This window comes from Octodon degus, unplaced genomic scaffold (genome assembly GCF_000260255.1).
Source record: "Octodon degus isolate 3935 unplaced genomic scaffold, OctDeg1.0 scaffold00138, whole genome shotgun sequence".
Taxonomy (NCBI): domain Eukaryota; kingdom Metazoa; phylum Chordata; class Mammalia; order Rodentia; family Octodontidae; genus Octodon; species Octodon degus.
Window position 1 is genome coordinate 2,939,614 of NW_004524714.1, and position 18,391 is coordinate 2,958,004.

The 18,391-nt window shown below is 49.1% G+C and overlaps 1 protein-coding gene across 7 annotated transcripts in view; it reads right to left on the reverse strand.

Moving 5' to 3' along the window:
- The window catches only part of Ralgps1 (Ral GEF with PH domain and SH3 binding motif 1), a 291,187-nt gene that overhangs the window by 61,785 nt on the left and 211,011 nt on the right, over window positions 1-18,391 (reverse strand). The gene's annotated exons all lie outside the window — the stretch shown is intronic.

The following is an 18,391-nucleotide window of genomic DNA, read 5'->3' on the forward strand; positions in this document are numbered from 1 at the left end:
ACAGGAAAAGCCTCATCCACCTCCTTCACCGGATCTGTCCCTGTGCGGCTTCTGGGGCCGCCTCAAACTCAAAATGATTCTGAGAGGTAATGTTTTGAATATCTTCAAGACACTGGGGCTGCCATGTCAGTGCAACTAAAGATATGAAACAGGACTTTCAGAACTGCTTCAGGAAGTGGCAAGAGTGATGGGACGAGCATGTTCAAAGAGGAAGCACCCTGAGGGAGGTTAGCGGCAATGGGTCTTAGGCCTAAATATTCACTGTGGTTGTCTAGCACCCCTAGTGTACTTGAGGAAAGATGCGGAAACTAAAGAGTCCTATGTCCAAGTCCTGGCCTTGTCACTTCTTAGTGTGAGCCTGGCGTGTCCCCCAACTCCTGGAATCTTACTTGCTCCATCTGGGAAAAGACACGAGTACCTGGGACCCTCACAAGGCTGCAGTGGAGACTCAGCCTTTAGGAGGGGCTGGGGTACACACCATGTTCTGGAACCTTCTAGAAGGGATTACATAGTCGCTCACAGAGTCTCTCTGACTTATCACTAATATTCTTGTAGAAAGAAAAAAAAAGTGGGGGCTGGGGAGATGGCTCAGCGGAATAAGCACTTGCCTGGCAAGCACAAGGGCCTGAGTTCAATCCCCAGTTCTGCCCCCCCCAAAAAAAACCTCAGAAAAAAAAGACACAAAACCCCTCACTTACTGAGGTGAAGGGGGGAGCCTTATTGCTAGGATTTGGGAAGAAGCTTAATATACTACAGGGCAGATGTGCAGGACAGAAGCTGAGCACATCTAGACCTTCTCTCGTGAAGCAGAGACACTTTGCACCACCCAGGTCTGCCCCTAGCCTCAGAGACTCAGGGCTACAGAGCTACAAGGTTCGGGTAGTGACGGCATGCTGCCCCGCAGGCGCCAGTCTGAGGGGTCCTGGAGAGCTCTGACTCACCCCCGTGCCCCATCTTCTCAGGTCCACTGCAGACTGCCAGAAAAGAACGGGAGTGTGCCCAGAGACAACCCCAAATGCCTGTCTGGTGCTAAACCCCAAAGAGGGCTGACTTCACCACCTCCAAGGGCATATTCAGTGGAAAGAAAACCAAACAAAGGGCTCATAAAAATACCCCAAATCTGGGTGCCGTGCTGCATGCAGAAGGACCAGGGCACGAGCGCACACCACCCCAGCAGGCTGCTGCAGCATCCGGGGAGGGCTCAAGACACTTTCTCCTTTGAACACGGCATACCAGACAAAGCTTCTACAGTAGTAAATAACTACTGATGGAAAGTAAAACTGTAAGATAACAAGGGAAGAATGAAAGAAAACTGCAAATACACCAGGAACTGGGGCTGGGGTATATGGCTCACTGATAGGGTACTTCGTTAGTATTTGTGAGGTGCTGGGTTTTACCCCAGCATTGCAAACAACACACACACACACACACACACACACACACACACACACACACAGAAACACATGAATTAGCAAATAAACCACAGAAGCAATGAGCAGCCAAGTGAGCGGACATTGTGGGGTATCCCATCATGGACATGGAGGGCCACCTTGTCACGCTCTCCCTCAGTGCCAAAGAAAGGGTAAGTGAAGGGCTGTGGAGATAGCTCAGCAGACTAAGCACCTGACTGGTAAGTGCAAAGACCCAAGTTCAATCTCTGGTACCACATGCCACACCGGCCCCAAGCTGAGCCAGCCACTGAAACTGGGTGTGGTGGTGCATGCCTGTAATCCCAGTGCAGGGGAGGCTGAGACAGGAGAATCACTATGAATGTGAGGTGTGTAGCGAGACCCTGTATGAAAGAAAGAAAGAAAGAAAGAAAGAAAGAAAGAAAGAAAGAAAGAAAGAAAAAGAGCAAGTGAAGACAGACTATAAGGGGATACAGGAACCTGAGAACAGAGAAGATGACCCAGGAAGTGATATGCCCCCAAACAGTTTACCAGGTTCCAGGAAAGAGATCCATCCATGGACACATCCTGGCTAAGCATTTGGATCTAAAAAATCCAACTAAGCTAACAAAAACCTCCAAAGATTAAGGTAAAAAACCAAAAGCAAAAGCTGTAACAATGACCCTGAGTGTCTGAGTGAGTTTTGGGACACTGTGGCACCCAGGCCTGCAGGGACTCTGCATGGGAAGTGCTGGCCTGCCAAGAGGCTTCTTGAGGGAGGAGGGGCTTCTCAAAGGCAGAAAGGACTCTTTATTCATTAAGTAGCAGGGGACATCTGGTGATCTGTCAATTCCTTTGATTTCTTTTTTTAAGAAGAAAAATATTTTCCCCTAGTAATTATGGTACTTAGGTATAAAGATCCAAAGAGACGCTGTATGGTTTTGGGTTCCATAAAATGTGGTTAGGGCTCATTTTTTCCATATAAACCCATGGGGTTGTTTCAATGTTGTAGATTGAGGGCAGCAGAAGACGCCAACTTCTGAATTTGCTGTGAACAGTTCGCACCCCTGGGGCCCCATCTGCTCATCAACGGTCCTCTGCAGAGGCCACCAGTGAATGCAGCCATCACAGCACAAGTGTGCAAAGCCTGCGCTGCCCTTGGTGGACAGAGCCTAACCTGGGCCCTCAACCCAGACCTCAGACCCTTCTCCTCAGCTCATCGATCTACAGGGATCCAAGGAAAGCATCATTCCTCTGCTCATGTACATGGGAAAAAGACTTGGAAAGTCTGCTCAGCCTCTCTTGGCCAGTTGCTGGAGGAGCCCATGTCTGCCTGGCCACAGCTCTGCTCCTTCCAGCTGCTGACCATGGCTGGGCAGACCCCAGGGGTCCTGCTCTTCAGCCATGATCCTCTCCACTTTGAGCTTATGCCCTAGAGCTGGTTTGTGTAGTCCCTCCCCTTAGAGCAATAGACCAGGCTTGGAGGGTGGCGTCACAGACTCTGCCCTCAGAGGGAACAGATGTCCTTCTGGGGACTTGAAACATTTCTGGGCCAGAAAAGGACTTAGGATTTAGTTCCAAGTGGATTACCAAGAGCTCAAGAAGACAAGTCTGATTTATATCCACCCCATCTCACTGTTACCAGCTCCTGAGCCCTGGCTCCACCACATCACTGGATTCACATCTCCAGAGCCAAAGATTCCCTCAGTAAGAGGGTCCACCTGGTGTCAGCACCACCCTGTGTGGACTACACAGTAGGGTCCTTGGAGAACTCTCAGCTACCACACTGGAAGGAATCACTAAGATCCCAGTGTTACCCACAGATGAGCTGGGTTGGAAACAGGAGATTGGTAAGCCATGCTCAGAATGGCAGCAGCTGCTGAGGATCAAGTAGCCCTCTGGAGCCAGTCCGGGAAGGGTGGGGACCCTGGAGCCAAACAGTCTGGGACAAGGGCCAACTCTGCTTTCCCTGTTCTCAGTGGCCTTAAGACAGTTCCCTAGCCTCTCTGCCCCTCTGTTTTGGCCATGTGAGCAGGGAGCTGGAGAAAATGGAGCCCCCCTCCTATAAGGTGAGGATGAATTAGAGTTAGCCCAAGGTCACTGCTTGGGAATGGTCAGTGTGAGATGACACACATAGAAAATGACACAAATGGGCCACAGAGGAAGGAGAAGCCGGACTCAGCTTCCCCACATGGCACTGTGCCCTGCCTCCCTCCACAGAGTGCGCAGGAAGCACCTCCAGTCGGTGGATCACAGATGGGAGCCCTGCTGCCATGCACACGGGTGGGGACTGGCAGCCTAAAATCTACTAGTCTTTGGGGAAACCAAAGCTGCTCACACATGGACCCTAGAAGGATTGTAGGTCCTCCCACAAAACATGCTCTACTGCTAAGACATATGTGCTCAGAAAATAGAATTTCATGTCACTAGTGACAAGGCTCCTGGTGTACGTGAGGGGATTGGGCATTTGTACCTAGCGGGGAGAATTAGGGCAGAGACAGGTTATGGGTTTTGCAGTTAGCAATTCTAAGGGATTGAGGCAAGTTATTTAATTCATCCAAGTCTCCATTCCTGTGATTTGCAGGACGAGCACAATCTCCAAGTTGTAATGCTGTTGTGACAACCACAGTTATTTTATAAAAGCTTCTAATATATCAATAATAATGACAATTATAACACTACCACTAACAGCTAACATCCACTAGAACTCACTGCTTGCCAAACATTGTGCTGAAGGTTTCTCAGTCATGAGTTCATCCTTTTATTCAATAAATGCGTCTCAAGGGCCCACCATGTTCGCCAAGCCAGGAACAGGGCAGGGAACAAAACTAATACAGCCCCTGCTTTTGTGGAGCCTACTGAGATGTCAGGCAGCACACGAATAACTGCACAAGTAATGATTTGATTAAAACTGTAGTAAAGGCAGAATGAAAGTGAAGTTCAGTCCTCCATCTGAGTAAGTGCCATTATATATGCTTTCTAGACAAGAAAACTAAGAGTCCAAAAGATTAGACAGTTTTCCCAAAGCCACATACCTGGCAAGTGGCTAAGCTGGTCCCCAAATTTTGTTACATGGAAACTATAATGCCTGCAGTAGCATCAGAATTCAAGAGCATATCCAGAGAGCCCCAAACCTCCCAGGGCTGGGTCTCTCGACTGCGAGCGCCGCTCCGAGCAAAGGAGGAAGCAGCAGGCTACTTGAGAGCAAAAAAGCTTGTTGTCCCGCCTTGCTTTAGATCCTGAGTCACAAAGCTTTGTGTCATCTCACCCTGGAAAGAAAGCAGCACCAAGATGAGGGGCTCTAGGACCTCCAAGAGTAGACAAATGATCTCAGGTGTAGACAAACATTCTGGCTTTGAAAACCACGTGTAGCAGGTGTCACCAGTAGGAGACAACCCAATGTGATGATGAAGAAAAACCCAAATGAAAAGACCAGGTGGCCAGAGGGCCTGGCGGGTGTATGTGGGCCTCCCCTGGAGGGCCTCGGCAGGCTGCGTGAGATCCTGCAGACACGGCACGCTACGCAAGTGGGGGCAAGGGGCAGCTGCCAGGGTGTCGGCCATGCTGGTCTAGCAGGTCCACCCTCCAGCAAAGGAGATTTCAACAATGAAGTGGAATCACTTCCAAACGCAGCCCAGGATGTCACGGTCCAGCAGTACTCTTTCTCCTCCTGCTCTGGTTACTATGATGTTATTTTCACTTCACTCATTCACACAGCACCTTCACGATTCTTCCCAGTGCCGCACCTATGTTATTTTATTTTATTTTATTTTATTTTATTTTATTTTATTTTATTTTATTTTATTTTTGTGGAAGAAAAACACATAGCATAAAATGGAGCATGACTGACATTCAGTATATTCGTGATGCTCTGCAACCTGCATCGCTCTTGTTCCAGAACACTCTCCTCACTCTGAGAGGAAGCCCACATAAAGCCCTTCCTCATCACCTCCCCTTCCCACCTGGCAACACTAATCTGCTGCTTACACAGATTTACTGGCCCTGGACATGTCACGTAAATGGAATCCTACAATGTGAGGCCTTTTGTGTCTGGCTTCTTTCTCACAGTACAATATTTTCAAGGCTCCGCTAAGTTGTAACATTAATCAGTGGTTCACTCCTCTTTATGGCTAAATGGTATTCTGTCGTATGCATATATTATTTTTTGCTTACCTGTCCACAAACTGGAGAACATCTGAGGTGTTTCTATCCTTCAGCTGCTGTGAACAGGGCTGCTAGGAACAACTGTGTACTAGTTTTTATTTGAATGCCTGTTTTTTATTTTTATAAGTATATACTTAGAGTTGAATTGTTGGGTCAAGATGTTATTTTTTAAGTTTTTAAAGTGAAACCATGGATCTGATGTGCTAATTTTTTTGGATCTGCTAATTGCATTAAGAGAAACAGTTATTCACTCAGGAGAGGTTATCTACAATGGCATCTAAAAGCAGCGCAAGTGCACGCTCTGGGAAGCACAGCTTTCACGTGCTCCTGGACTTGTTGTCCACAGGGGCTCCTGCTGGACTACAGGCCTGGGAGATGAGGCCAGCTGAGTCTGGGATTACCTGAGGGGCCAAGGACAGTGAGAGGAGAGCAGAGTGCGAGGCTTTACATCCATGCAGGCAAGGAAGGTTAAGGACAGCACAGAGGAGGAGACCAGAAGGAAGGAGCTGGGAGTCCAGGCCTCTGGTGCCAGTGAGGACTTCAGAGCAGAAGCCTCAGGAGGGCCCTGGAGCTAGTCTCAGGCTGTCCCTCGAGGCCCAAGCCATCTCTCATACTCTTAAGATTGGCTCACCAGGTGTCCCAGGAGCAGTGTGCAAGGCAAGGGCAAAGGGGCCTATTCTCGTGCTTCCTCCAGACTTTCTCCAGCTGGGAATGTGCCCCAGCTCCGAGACCTTTGTCTTCATAATGATGGGTTGCCTGGAAAGAAACGCGCTGATTTTGGTGGCGTCTTTCATCTCTGGCTTAAATTATACATGTGCTAATGTTAACTCTAATGTTGTTGCCTACAATTCAAATGAGACATAAACATACTCCCAGAGAAAGGGAGTCTGCGTTCATTACTGGACCACTCGATCAAAGAAAAGGCATGACGAAATCTATTTATAGTTTAAGCATCTTTTAGCTGTCATTCTCTTAAAATCTATAGCAGTAGCTTCCAGTCAAACAAAGAAGAAGGTTCATCCTCAACAATCAATCATTTGTTCCTGAGCCTTTGTGTCTGGCCGTAGGCAGGCATCAGTCAAGTCCATAGCACAAGGCTATGAGGAAAAAAGTTGAGGCGCTCCGAACAAAGAAACACAACAGATAAACATAAATTAATTGGTAGAGCCTAGCAACTAAAAATCTATGCTGGCATGGATATAATAAAACAGGAAACCCTAACACAGCTGTAGCAGAACAAGGTGGTAAAAATCACTAGGGAAATTTTTAGGGTTTCCAAAGCCTAAAAATATTGGTAGCTTTTGAGTAGCTAATCTCATTCTTAGGTATTTATTCTGAAGCAGTAATTTTAAAAGAAGGGCAAACACTGTACACAAAAGATCTTTATTGAAAGGAAATGTACAAAACAACAAAAACTAGAAAGATTCTCTTGTCAAAGAACAGGGAAATAGCTAAGAAAGTGAGAGCATATGGCAAAACTATGCAAACATGAAGGAATATCGGGATACTGGAATTGGCGCCAGAGGCCTGGACTCCCAGCTCCTTCCTTCTGGTCTCCTCCTCTGTGCTGTCCTTAACCTTCCTTGCCTGCATGGATGGAAAGCCTCGCACTCTGCTCTCCTCTCGCTGTCCTTGGCCCCTCAGGTAATCCCAGACCCAGTTGGCCTCATCTCCCAGGCCTGTAGTCCAGCAGGAGCCCCTGTGGACAACAACCATAGGAGCATGTGAAAGCCGTGCTTCCCAGAGCGTGCACTTACGCTGCTTTTGGATGGAATATTGCGCTGCTTTTAGATGGAATTCCAATATTGGAATACAGAATTTTAAGAAAAAGTTTTCTAGCACTGTTATACAGTTCTTTGACTATTTAAAAAACCAAATGTGTGATGCTAGGTGTGGTGGTGCATGCCTGTAATCCCAGCACCTGAAATTCTCTGCCACTTGGGAGGCAAAGAATCACTGTGAATTTGAGGTCACCCCTGGCTACAAAGTAAGCTCAAGGCTAGCCTGAAACCACATAGTGAAACCCTGTCCCAAAAGACCAAAAAAAAAAAAAAAAAAGTGTAAATTTTAAAATAAGATATAACTTCCTTCCAATCATTGATATTTTATTTCCAGACTTAATTTTCATACAGTAACTACATACACAGACACAGACAGACATACAAGCTTAAGTCAACAAGTGCCAAAGAACAGAGGTTTCTTCCCCAAGTACCAGGAAACGCCACCTCCCCTTTTTCCATTATCAAGTGTGATCTGGACCCAGAGCGAGTGAAATGCCCATAACTCCGAGTGACTCCTGAGTCTGAAAAGGTAGTCTGGGAACCTGATGATCGCACCAACCCAGCAGGACCTCCCTAGCACCCTATGTGCTTCTCTTCTGCCAGCCTCCAGATACCAGCCCTCAGAAGGCCACCTGACCCAGAGTTAGGTCTGACATCTCATGGACTCAAGACACGTGATCACAGTGCGAGGTAGATGACCACCTCCCCCTTTCGAGATTTTATGATTACAGCCTAAGATAGCTCCCAGACACCTCTACAAGGGCTAGCCTGGGACAACTATTAGGCTGCCGATCCCCGAGGGAGCTCCTACTTTTTGTGAGGGACACAGGCCTGGTGCTCAGAGCTGGGCACTGGAGGGAAGGCCCATGTCCTGTGTGCTCTCAGAATGTCCCAAACCAAGCACCAACAGAGTGCGGCTCCCACTTCTACCCACAGTCCTGGAAAAGGCTGGGTTTCACAAATGAATATGACAAATGATACCCACTGTGAGATACATACTCCAATTGACAAGTTTAGAGCAATGGTTTAGCCACACACAAGGTTGACAGGCAATAAAACTTTATGCTGCAAATTTCTATATTCAAAGTCTTAACCAAAAGAATACACTTTTAAAAAAAAAACTTTTAAAAATTCATTAGCAAAGGCTGTCAGTTTTCCTTTCTTGGGAAAGAAAACCTTTACGCTGGGATTATGCCCTGCTTATAACATTGGTGTCAAAATTTTCCTTCCTCTAGGAAGTGATGTTGATAGTTTATTTTTTCACTACTTGATATTAAAAAAAAAAAAAAAAAGCAGACAGCCTTGTGAGAGTCTCCAAAGGTTCTTTTTGAAGTTTCCTCTGCCCATGAAACCCTGCGTCTGGGGCTTTGGCCTGAGATCACATGTGGTTCTCTGGCAGTAGCAGCCTTGCGCTGGCACAGGGTGAGCCAGAGCTGGAAACCCCAAGGTGGCTTCTGCACAAGCAAGGCGAGATGGCCAGGGAGGGGGCAGATTTGTGCTGCTGCAGGGTGGAGGATCTTTAACACTTGAAAAAGATTTGAAGGTTGAGTAAGTTAGGAATTTCAGTCTGGCACAAAGTCTCAGGCTTGAGTTCACTTTGTCCCCCATTTTTCCTGCCAGTTTACAGATCACTCAGTTCATCACCTCAACCCTAATCCTCCCAGCACCCTTGAGACCTGGCACCTCTCCTCTACCAGGTGCCAAGCAGCAAGGCCCAACTTGTGTCCACCTCAGGAGACATCTCCCAGCTGTCACACAGGCTGCGAAGGGCATCTGAGAGAAACACTGAAACCAGGAAATCCTGGGTTTCTCCTCAGTAGGCCCTGCCCCTCTGAGCTCTCCCACTTCCTCTGGGGGCTGGTTTTCCACAGCTGCTGCCCACCCCTAGCCCAGCTTTTCCCTGACTCCAGATGAACAGCCTGGTCTCCTGGCCCTACCTATCTGTACCAGCCCTCCTTCTTTCTCTCCAGGGCTTGCCTTAGTAACAAGGCCAGGCTGTCCCCCATACCACTGTACACACCTCCTCCACCAGGGACTCTTTGGCCAGCCCATGCTTATTCATCTACCTTTAATATCTGTCATAATTTTTAAGGTTTAAGAGAATATTTTTTTTCTGCTGAAAATGAATTTATGTTCATCTTAGAAAATACAAACAAGTATAATGGAAGAGTAACTGCCTGCAATCCCATCTCTGAGAAATAACCAGTCAGGACAGAGGCAGCCTCTCATCTCAGCATACCCACCTGGGCTGAGCACAGGCTGCTAAGTGGGGCTTGGAGGCCAGGGGCTCCCTCTTTCATGGAGTGGTGGGGGACTAGGCTGGGCAGGCACCAAGGGACTGTTTTAAATGCTGGATGACCCAGAGGCCTTCTGAAGGCCACAGAAGTAAACAAGCTGTCATCCTGGAAGATGTCTTGTCAGGATAAGTCCTGGTGTCACTTCCAAGTTATCCCCCACCAAAAGAGGATGGCAGGTGGCAGATCTGTATCTATTTTAATGTGCATTAGAAAACTAAGAGCACATCCAAGGGTAGAAATCACAAATATGAATAAAACAGATTTACAGAGAAAAATAAGCAGGAAAGTTAACAGAAATTACGAAGACAGTCATAAATGCCTAAAGCCTGGGAGCAGCTCTGCCGTCCTACTGGCCCCTCTTCGTAGCTGCTCTACCTCTGTGAACCTGAAGCCTGGGCCACACCCCAGGGGTGGTGACTGAGGGGAAGACCCACTTACACAGGTCTCTGCGGAGGAAGGCCCTGCTTTTCTTCTCCTTCATGCTTGTCCTGCTGAACCACCCACCCTCGGCCCATCAGCTAGTCACAGGAGGCCCAGGGCAGATCTCCTAGGCACTGGGACATGTCATTTCTGACTGGTCTCTCTTGCCGGTCCTGCTTGTCTGGCCTGATCTCGCAGCAGCACAGCCACATATGCAGGATGGGCTTAGAAGCGTTTGTGCAGTTGCTGTGCAGGGCTTCCCTCCTGAAGGGGGGCCAATATGGCGATGGCACGGTAGAACTGGCCTCAGCCTTGGCACTGCAAACTTCTTAAGGCCTCACTCATCAGTGTGGCCAGAATTGGAAGTTTGGTAGTTTCTTCCAGCTACTGGCCCTGCCAGCAGCTTGCTAGGGACAGCAAGATGGCTTGTCAACTCTTGCTTGGCCAGGCCTGTCTCATGTCAGCAGAGACAGCATGATCCACCTTTTGGCCAAACCTGCTTCTGAGGGGCGAGTCCAGACAACACACTGTTGGCCCTGAGGTCTGGCCTTGGCTCTCAGGGAGGGATCATCTTCCATCTCTTTTAAGGTCACAGAGCTGCGAGGCAGGCCCACACCCCAGCAGCAAATTATAGGGAAGGAGTGGGATCCTATAGGATCTAGTAAATTTCAAATCAGTGACCTTAATATGTCTGGGACCAAAATAAGGAAGAGAACAATTGAGATTCACTTTGAGTGGCGCTTACCTCTAGTTCCAGAGGAGGAGGATGGCTTAAGCCCAGGCATTCCAGGCCAGCCTGGGCTACACAATGAGTTCAAGGCCAGCCTAAACCATAAGACAATAGGGCCCTGTCTTAAAAACAAAATAACTCAAGGATGATGACAGAAATCCGAAGTAGCACAAGTGCAGTACAGTGCTAAGAGACCCTGACACACCTTCCAGCAGCAGGGAGGAGCATGGCTTGGAGTGAGGCCAACTGAGCCCAACCTGGACCTTGCTGTGTGAGCCAAAAGGACGGTGGAGGTGGGGCACGCAGGTGTAGCATCTTTCAGGACTTGCAGTTCCCGCTTTCTCCTTGGCCATTCTGCTACCCAACATCACCTCTACGGCCACTGGCCTCCCTGGCTGGCAGGGCTGGCGAGTCCCCTTCACTCCAATCTCCCTGCTGGGCAGCTTCCTCTTCCACATGGTGGGCAGGGGCTCCCTAGGCAACCAGATCAGGGACTCCTAGCCTGGGGTCACAGTGGTGGGTGGTGCTTATTACTACTTCATGAAGGTTTATTGAAGCTACTAACATGGAATGGTTTATTTTCTCCAACATCCATTCCCCAATCTGGGCAGCAGATCCCTAAATAAAATCTGGGCCAGATCCTGTAACTTTGCAGTCATTTTCCATTATTACAATAGTCTAGTTATAAAACTTTAAGATTTAAGACTAGGACATGCTTATTTGAAAACTTGACTCAAACTCCATTCCAAGTTCATCTGGGTTCTACTTTTGTCTCCTCCCTATTCTGCCAGCTACTTAAAGTTCTGACAGCTGGAAGGAGGCTGAGGGAGCGGATGCTGCGCTCTACCAAGGGCCCCTCTCTTTGTCTCATGGAATATTCTCCCAAGCCTTCAGCCTCTAGCAGGCCCAGGATAAGGCGACCAGCTCAGCAGCTGCCCACACAGGGCCCCTGCTCAGGCTCTTCTGATGCAGGAGGCCCCTCCACATAGATGGTGACCTGGGTCTCTGAGAGCTTCATTCAATTCTGCACGTTCCTGACCCTTTTTCTGGGTTAGGGAATCCCAGAGCTCCTGTCCTCCTGCCAGCCTCAATAACTTCTGGGGCGGTTCCTGGCCTGCCAGGGCCACCAAGAACTGTAATGAGAAGTTAGGCCTCTGCTTCCCAGTGTTCAAATCCTTTCAAGTCCTCAAGATTCCTCAGGTTTCCACCCTCTTAAATCCCCATCCTAGAGATATGCACCAGTTTCTGTGTTCAAGAGGACCCAACATTCCAGTGCCCCCACGACTCCTCCCAATCCCTTCATGGGATTGGAAAGATATGACCCCTCTACCTCAGCTGCTCAGTGTCTGGGACACTCCCAGGCTCCCCTGTGCTGAGGCCTGGGGTGCATCCCACACCCAGTGCCGCCTGCAGGAGGCACACCTATCTCAGCTCAACACTGCTCAGCTGCAAGTTCAGGACACCCCCTTCATCACAGCACACCCCTTGCCCCCACTCAGCCATCTGGGAATCAAGGGGCAGGAATCAGAGGGACAAAGAGCCTGCACAGGGGATGGGCAAGGGACCACAGCCCAGTTTTGTTCTGACAAATTACTTAATTACTTGAGGCTGTTCACTAGTTTTAAGTTAGCAATGAGTTTGTTAACAAGGAGTAAGACATTTAGCTTTATTATAAGCAGCTAGTTTTGCAGACAGTATATATAATAACAACAAAGCAATGACCACCTGAGTCAGTTCTGGAAGCCAGATCCTGTCTGTGACCCCAGGCAAGACTATGCGATGGAGATTGCAATCATCACAGCTACAACAAGAAAGGAAAGAGAGCTACACTTCTTACCTGCACAGCATGACCACAAGGTTCATGACCATCATCACAACTTATAAGCACTTTCAAAAGACAGAACCAAGAAGAGGTGTTGGGGTGGGGGCTCCTGGTGTGATGACGCCCCAGGTTGCCAGCTCAGTGTGCTCCAGGCTGCTCCCACCTCTGCTGATGAGCCCAGCACAGTGTCAGGTAGGTGGCAGGCTGAGAGCACACATTTTGTTCAGTGGGTGTTCTTTTAATTTCACAGTTGTATTTACCTGCCACATATTATTAATGAGGTGTCCTTGTCATAATTTAAGCTGCATTTAGTCTAGAAACCAAAAGTGACTGGGTCTTACAAAATAAAAAAGAAGAGGCAGCCATGTGTGGAGGTGGGGGACCCACAGGACACAGTTGTTGTCTCATGGTGGCTAGCAGTGCAGGATGGCGGCCGTGAATGCTTTCTCTCTTGAGTGAAGCTCTTCTATGCATGTGCTGAATCACAGCATTCACGTGGGGCACGAGACAAGAGCATTTACTAAGTGGATCCCAGGCACAGGGCATGAAGCCCTGCAGGGGCAGGGCCAGAGGGCTGGGCCAACACTCCAGCAAAAAAGGAAGCTGACATGGGCCCCTCCACATCCCTTAGACCCCGAAAGTGGGTGCTGGGATGGGAGCAGATGAACATTCTGACCACAGACCTTGGCAGGAGAGACCAGGCAAAAGCAGGCTGAGCATTTGGGGTGTCAGCTGGGATTCACCCCTTCCAGCAAGTCATGGCTCAAGCATTCTGTTTACCAAATGCTTCTGCACACATAGAAACCAGGACTGTCTGGGCTCCATATTAAAGGGGGATGGTGAGGGTTCCCTAGGGTGGATTTTGTGGTATAGAAAGACCCACCCTCTAAAAACTGAGTGGAGCCAAGACCCTGGCTATTCAGACAAAGCCTGGCAGAGGAGGAAAGGTGAGGGCAGGGCAGGGCAGGGCAGGGCAGGGGCTTGTCCCCAAGGGGCCCACCCCACCCACACAGTCTTGGCCTGGCAGGTAGCAGAAAAGGGGTGACGTCTGCAGGCAAGAGCAGCTCTGCAGGGGAGGAAGACAGCACCCTGGCATGCTCTCGAGCTGAGAGTAATCAGAAGCAGCTGTGTGTATCCACTCCCTCAGACGACTGAGTGGCTCCTCCCAGAGCTGCCAGGGGTCGGGCCCCACCGCACAAGTGGACATGGCTCTGCACCCACGGCATGCCCCTGCCAGGCTGCTCAGCTCTCCCAGGGGATACTGAGTTGGAGGTCAGGGAGAACTGCCCTTAGGGTAATGATGCCAACAACAACAAAGCCAATGGATCAGCAAAATGAAGAACTTCCCATGGGGCAAGCAGTCTGGACGTCTGTCATTTTGCTCCGCTACTGTACCTATGATACAGGTGTATCTCCGATTTAGAAAGGGGGACATGCAGGCACACAATGCAAGCTACTTACTCAAGCCAGACCAGCGGGCAAGGGCAGGCTCCGGTTTCTGGCCCTAGCTCCTACCCACTGTGCCACCAGGCCCTCTGCTTACTTCCTAATAGCAATACAGGCTCGCAGCCCACAGGCGTGAGCCAGGCTCTGGGATGGACACTGGAGCCTGAAGGTACTGAGATGGCCCACCTAGCCCTCCATCCTGCTAGGAAGGAAGAGCACCAGGCACATCCTCCCAGAAGCCTAAGATCTCAAATGTGAAGCAAAAGTGCACCTAGTCAGGGCAGCACTTTGGAAGGTGTGCTTTGTTGTTTCGGTGGTTCATTGATAGAAGCCATTTCTGCAAGGTGATGACCTTTTTCATGGGCCAGGAAAGCAACTGGAAGTCAGAGCACATCGCTAGCACTGGTCAGGTGGGTCCTGGCTCACAGGTGAGACATCATCACATGGCTTACACGCTGCATTTCCCTGGGTCAGTGACACCGAAGCGGGGGAAGCGAAACAGATTCCAGGACGTAGGGGAGGAATCCAGCTCCCCCCACCGCAGACACGCTTGGCACACACAACACAGTTACCAGAAGCCCATCGTGGTCATGGCCACTGCTGGGCCAGTCTGAACCTGTGGCCCTCCAGTGAACTTTTGAACACTAGATGCAAATTCCAGGCCATACCCTAGACCTCAGCATCACAAACTCAGAGGGAGGGGCTCTGCTAAGTGTTTTTATGAACTCTCAGTTAATTCTGAACTATGGACCAGGGTGGGCGTGAAGTGGTGGCACAGGGGATCCAACTATGGCCAAGTACCTGCTGTGTTAGGTACACGCTGCAGCCGATCTTGGCAGTGACCCTGGGTGGGGACAGCTCTAGCCTACAGATAAAGAAACAGGGTGGGAGAGCTTCCCTCTCTCGCCATGCCTCACACCACTGGGACACCTAAGAACATGGACTGCAGGTCCTAAAAGGCTCAGACTCAAATCCAGGCCATGTGGATGCTGCCTCTTTAACTTCTCTCTGCCGGGCTACTTCATCAGGTGTGGTGGCTAATGCACTAGGACCACCCCAGAAGGTCCTGTTTTGAGGACTGGATGAGATAACCCATGTGCAGGGACCCCCTTGGAGCCAGGCTGTAGGAGGGTGCAAAAAATGGCACCAGTGGGCTCAGGTCTCAGTCTCACTACAGAGCCTCTGAAGCTAGTTTAGTGCCATTTACAAATAACTCTATCAGAATTTTGGGGCCTTAGCTGATGGTGAGAAGTAACAGACGATAGATGAGGGGCAGGGAAGGGAGAGTGTTTGCCAGGGAGAGCTGGAAATGCAGCAAAAAGCACAGCTGCCTGGGGTTTATGAGGTTCCTGTGAGAAACGCCCCCCACCCCCACCCCAACAGCCCGCAGTAAAGTCAGTGTATTCAACATGGCTGAGTCACCAGCAGAGGCCAACAGTGTGAGCAGCCAGTGCGCATGTGCAGTTCTGTGTCCCCATGGCTCTGTGGAATAGGGCTAGAAAGGGGGATAAAAAGCTTAAAATACTACATGTATAAAGTGACAGTCCTGTAGTTTTCCAGCTAACTGGCCGGCTACCTAAAATGAGGTGCTCCCTGGGCCCTGGGAAGCTGAAGTCTCTCTATCACAGAAGCAAGAAATCCAGAGGCTGAGATTCAGATCCCTGGGTGCCAGGTTACTCGTGTTCCCCTGCAGCTCCTTGTGTGGCAGCTGATTCAGTTTCTACATGTGGAAATTGGGAAATCAAGAAGCCACTTCACAGGGCTGAAGATCAGTAAGAAGCAGCTGAGAGCATTCTGGACGTGTGCACACATGAACTGTCCTTCCACTGTCTGTTAAGACTTTTCATCTATCCAGGCTGTGGGCAAAGGAAGAGGCCGATAAGCAGCCCTGTTAGCATGCTTCAAGGTGGTGGTGTTGAGATGGTGACAGGGATGAAAACCGAAAAAGGAACATTCTCTGGAAAAACAGAAAATGAATGATGACTTTCAGAGGAGCCAGGATAATGGGGACTCCAAATGACCAAAGGAAGACAGCTGGTACCCACTGTGTCGCAGATGGCGCTATGGGCGTTTGCTCCCATACTCATTCTCCAATCCTGCTTCTTGCTTTGAACACACAGCCTATCATTCTTACCACTTTCTGAAGCAGTTCTGGAAGTCCTCTTTCATGAGTGTTTTTATTAGGTGTGATAAAAAATACAGTGACTGCTGGTGCCAAGCGCCATGCAGTAAAAAGGCAGGCTCATGAAAACATAGTGTGCCCTCATCCACCTTATTCACCAGATCCCGCACTGTGCGACTTCTGGCTCTTCTCCAAAGTCAAAATGACCATGAAAGGTAAACGTTTTCAATTGATTCAGGATGTCAGGGCAGCCACAACAGCGCAACCAAAGATACTCTGTGAACGAGGACTTGTAGAACTGCTTCAGAAAGTGGCCAGGTCAACAGGATGTGTTTAAAACTAAGGGAAGTAGTTTGAGGGGGATTAATGCCAAAAGGTCTTTTACTTATAATAAATTTAAAGAAATTTAAAGTCATCATAGTTTTCATTCATACTTCATAAATGAAAACAATGAGACTCAAGGAGGAAAAGATGAATTGAGAACTCACATGGTTAATGAGTGGTTGAGGTGGAGCTTAAAGCCAGGCCTGGCCAACTCCCCACACCCCCGAGACCTGGCTGCCATGGCCAAGCAGGGAGGTAGCTGTCAATGCGCCTGCTTACTCTCCCTTCCTACCCTCTCCTCTCCAGCTGATGCCTGTCCTACTGGTTAGCCTTAACCTGACGCCAGAAGGCAAGGGAGCTCATGGAGGCAACCTATACAGGTCAGCCTCTGAGCACAGGGCAGGGTGCCAAAGAGCACATCTAAGGTGGCACACACAGAACATTCAACACAGAGGGAAGGCCTGATCCCTGCTCTCCAGGGTTTCAGACCTCAGAGGTAGGACTTAGCTGGCCCCGCCCAGGAAGAGGAAAAGGAAGGCAGGAGCTGCCTTACTCCCTGAAGATGTGGGGTTCCTGGAACTCGTCACCCCAGAGCTATAGTCAGAGAGGTCCCTGCCTTAGCTCCCAGTGGCTGCTACCACACCCAGGTGTCTGTAAGGGGCTGGTCGAGCCCCTCCCCATTGTCCATAAAACTACCCTCACTCAGTCCCTCATCTATTTGGGGCAAGGATCTTGTCTGACCCAGACCAGGTTTCAGAAATGACAACTGTGAATAAATTTATATTGGATGGGGATGATTTTAAGTAGCTTTGGAAAATTCCTGTGAAGTCTTTGTTATAAAGAAACAAAGAAAGCCGGCAAAGTACTACTGAGTCTCTGTTCTTGCTGGTCCTCAGTGTCCCCTCTTGGGGCTGCTGGGTCCTAGCTTAGCTGCAAGAGGAAAGAGCTGGGACAAGCAATCTTAAAATACTGTGCTAGACAAAATGAAAACCAGTGAAATAAAAGACTTAACAAATGGACTTCAGGCAAATTGACTTTGATCCCAGACTCTGGTGCTCAGATGGGCCTTCATCAGTATTCGCTGACTGAATAACAGACAGGTTTGACTGGCAGATGATGTCTACCAAGGGGAGGGGCTATCTGACTCCATCTCTGACAGGTGGGATAGGAAGTCAGGAATGAAGTGGATCACAGGTGAGCCAAAAAAGGGTTCTCAGAGCTACTTTTAAACTGAGCCTGCACTCCATTCTGACAATGGACCCATTTGCCAAGTGTGTAATAGACACAGCATCCTCAGGATTTTGCAAGGTGCCTGCATGTCCTTTGTGACATGGACAGTAGTCTGCCTGGGAATCTTCCTGCAGATGCAACTCGCCCAGTGTCTCCTCACCAGAGGCAGAGAACATGTGCCCCCTCCCTCAACACAGGCCAGCAAGACACAGGACCTGACACATGCCTCCAGGAAAGGAGGGTCCAGCTGGCTTGCTCTCAACTTAGAGGCAGCTGTTTTATGACATCTGGGTGGCTGGAGGCTCTTGGCAGTTCCACTGGCCTCCTTAAGCTCCAAGACTCCCCCAGGCCTTTCTAAGACCACAGGATCATGAGAGGAGGGGCTTTGCCTTTTTGTCCTTCAATATGGGCCAACCTCAACTGGAGCCTGGATGACTAAAATTATTATACTTTCTTGAATCTGACAAGAAGTCCTCACATGTAAAATGTGTCATGTCCACCAAGAAAGCAAATAGCTGCTAGTTAGACCATAGTATGATATTGACCGTAAAATCCATCCTGATTACAGAGATCTTAAAACAAAAGAAAGTGCGTTCCAATTGAAATGCAGTATGTTTTAAGGACAACTGTGTTCCCCCTAGCTTGACACAGGTTTTTTTTTTTTTTT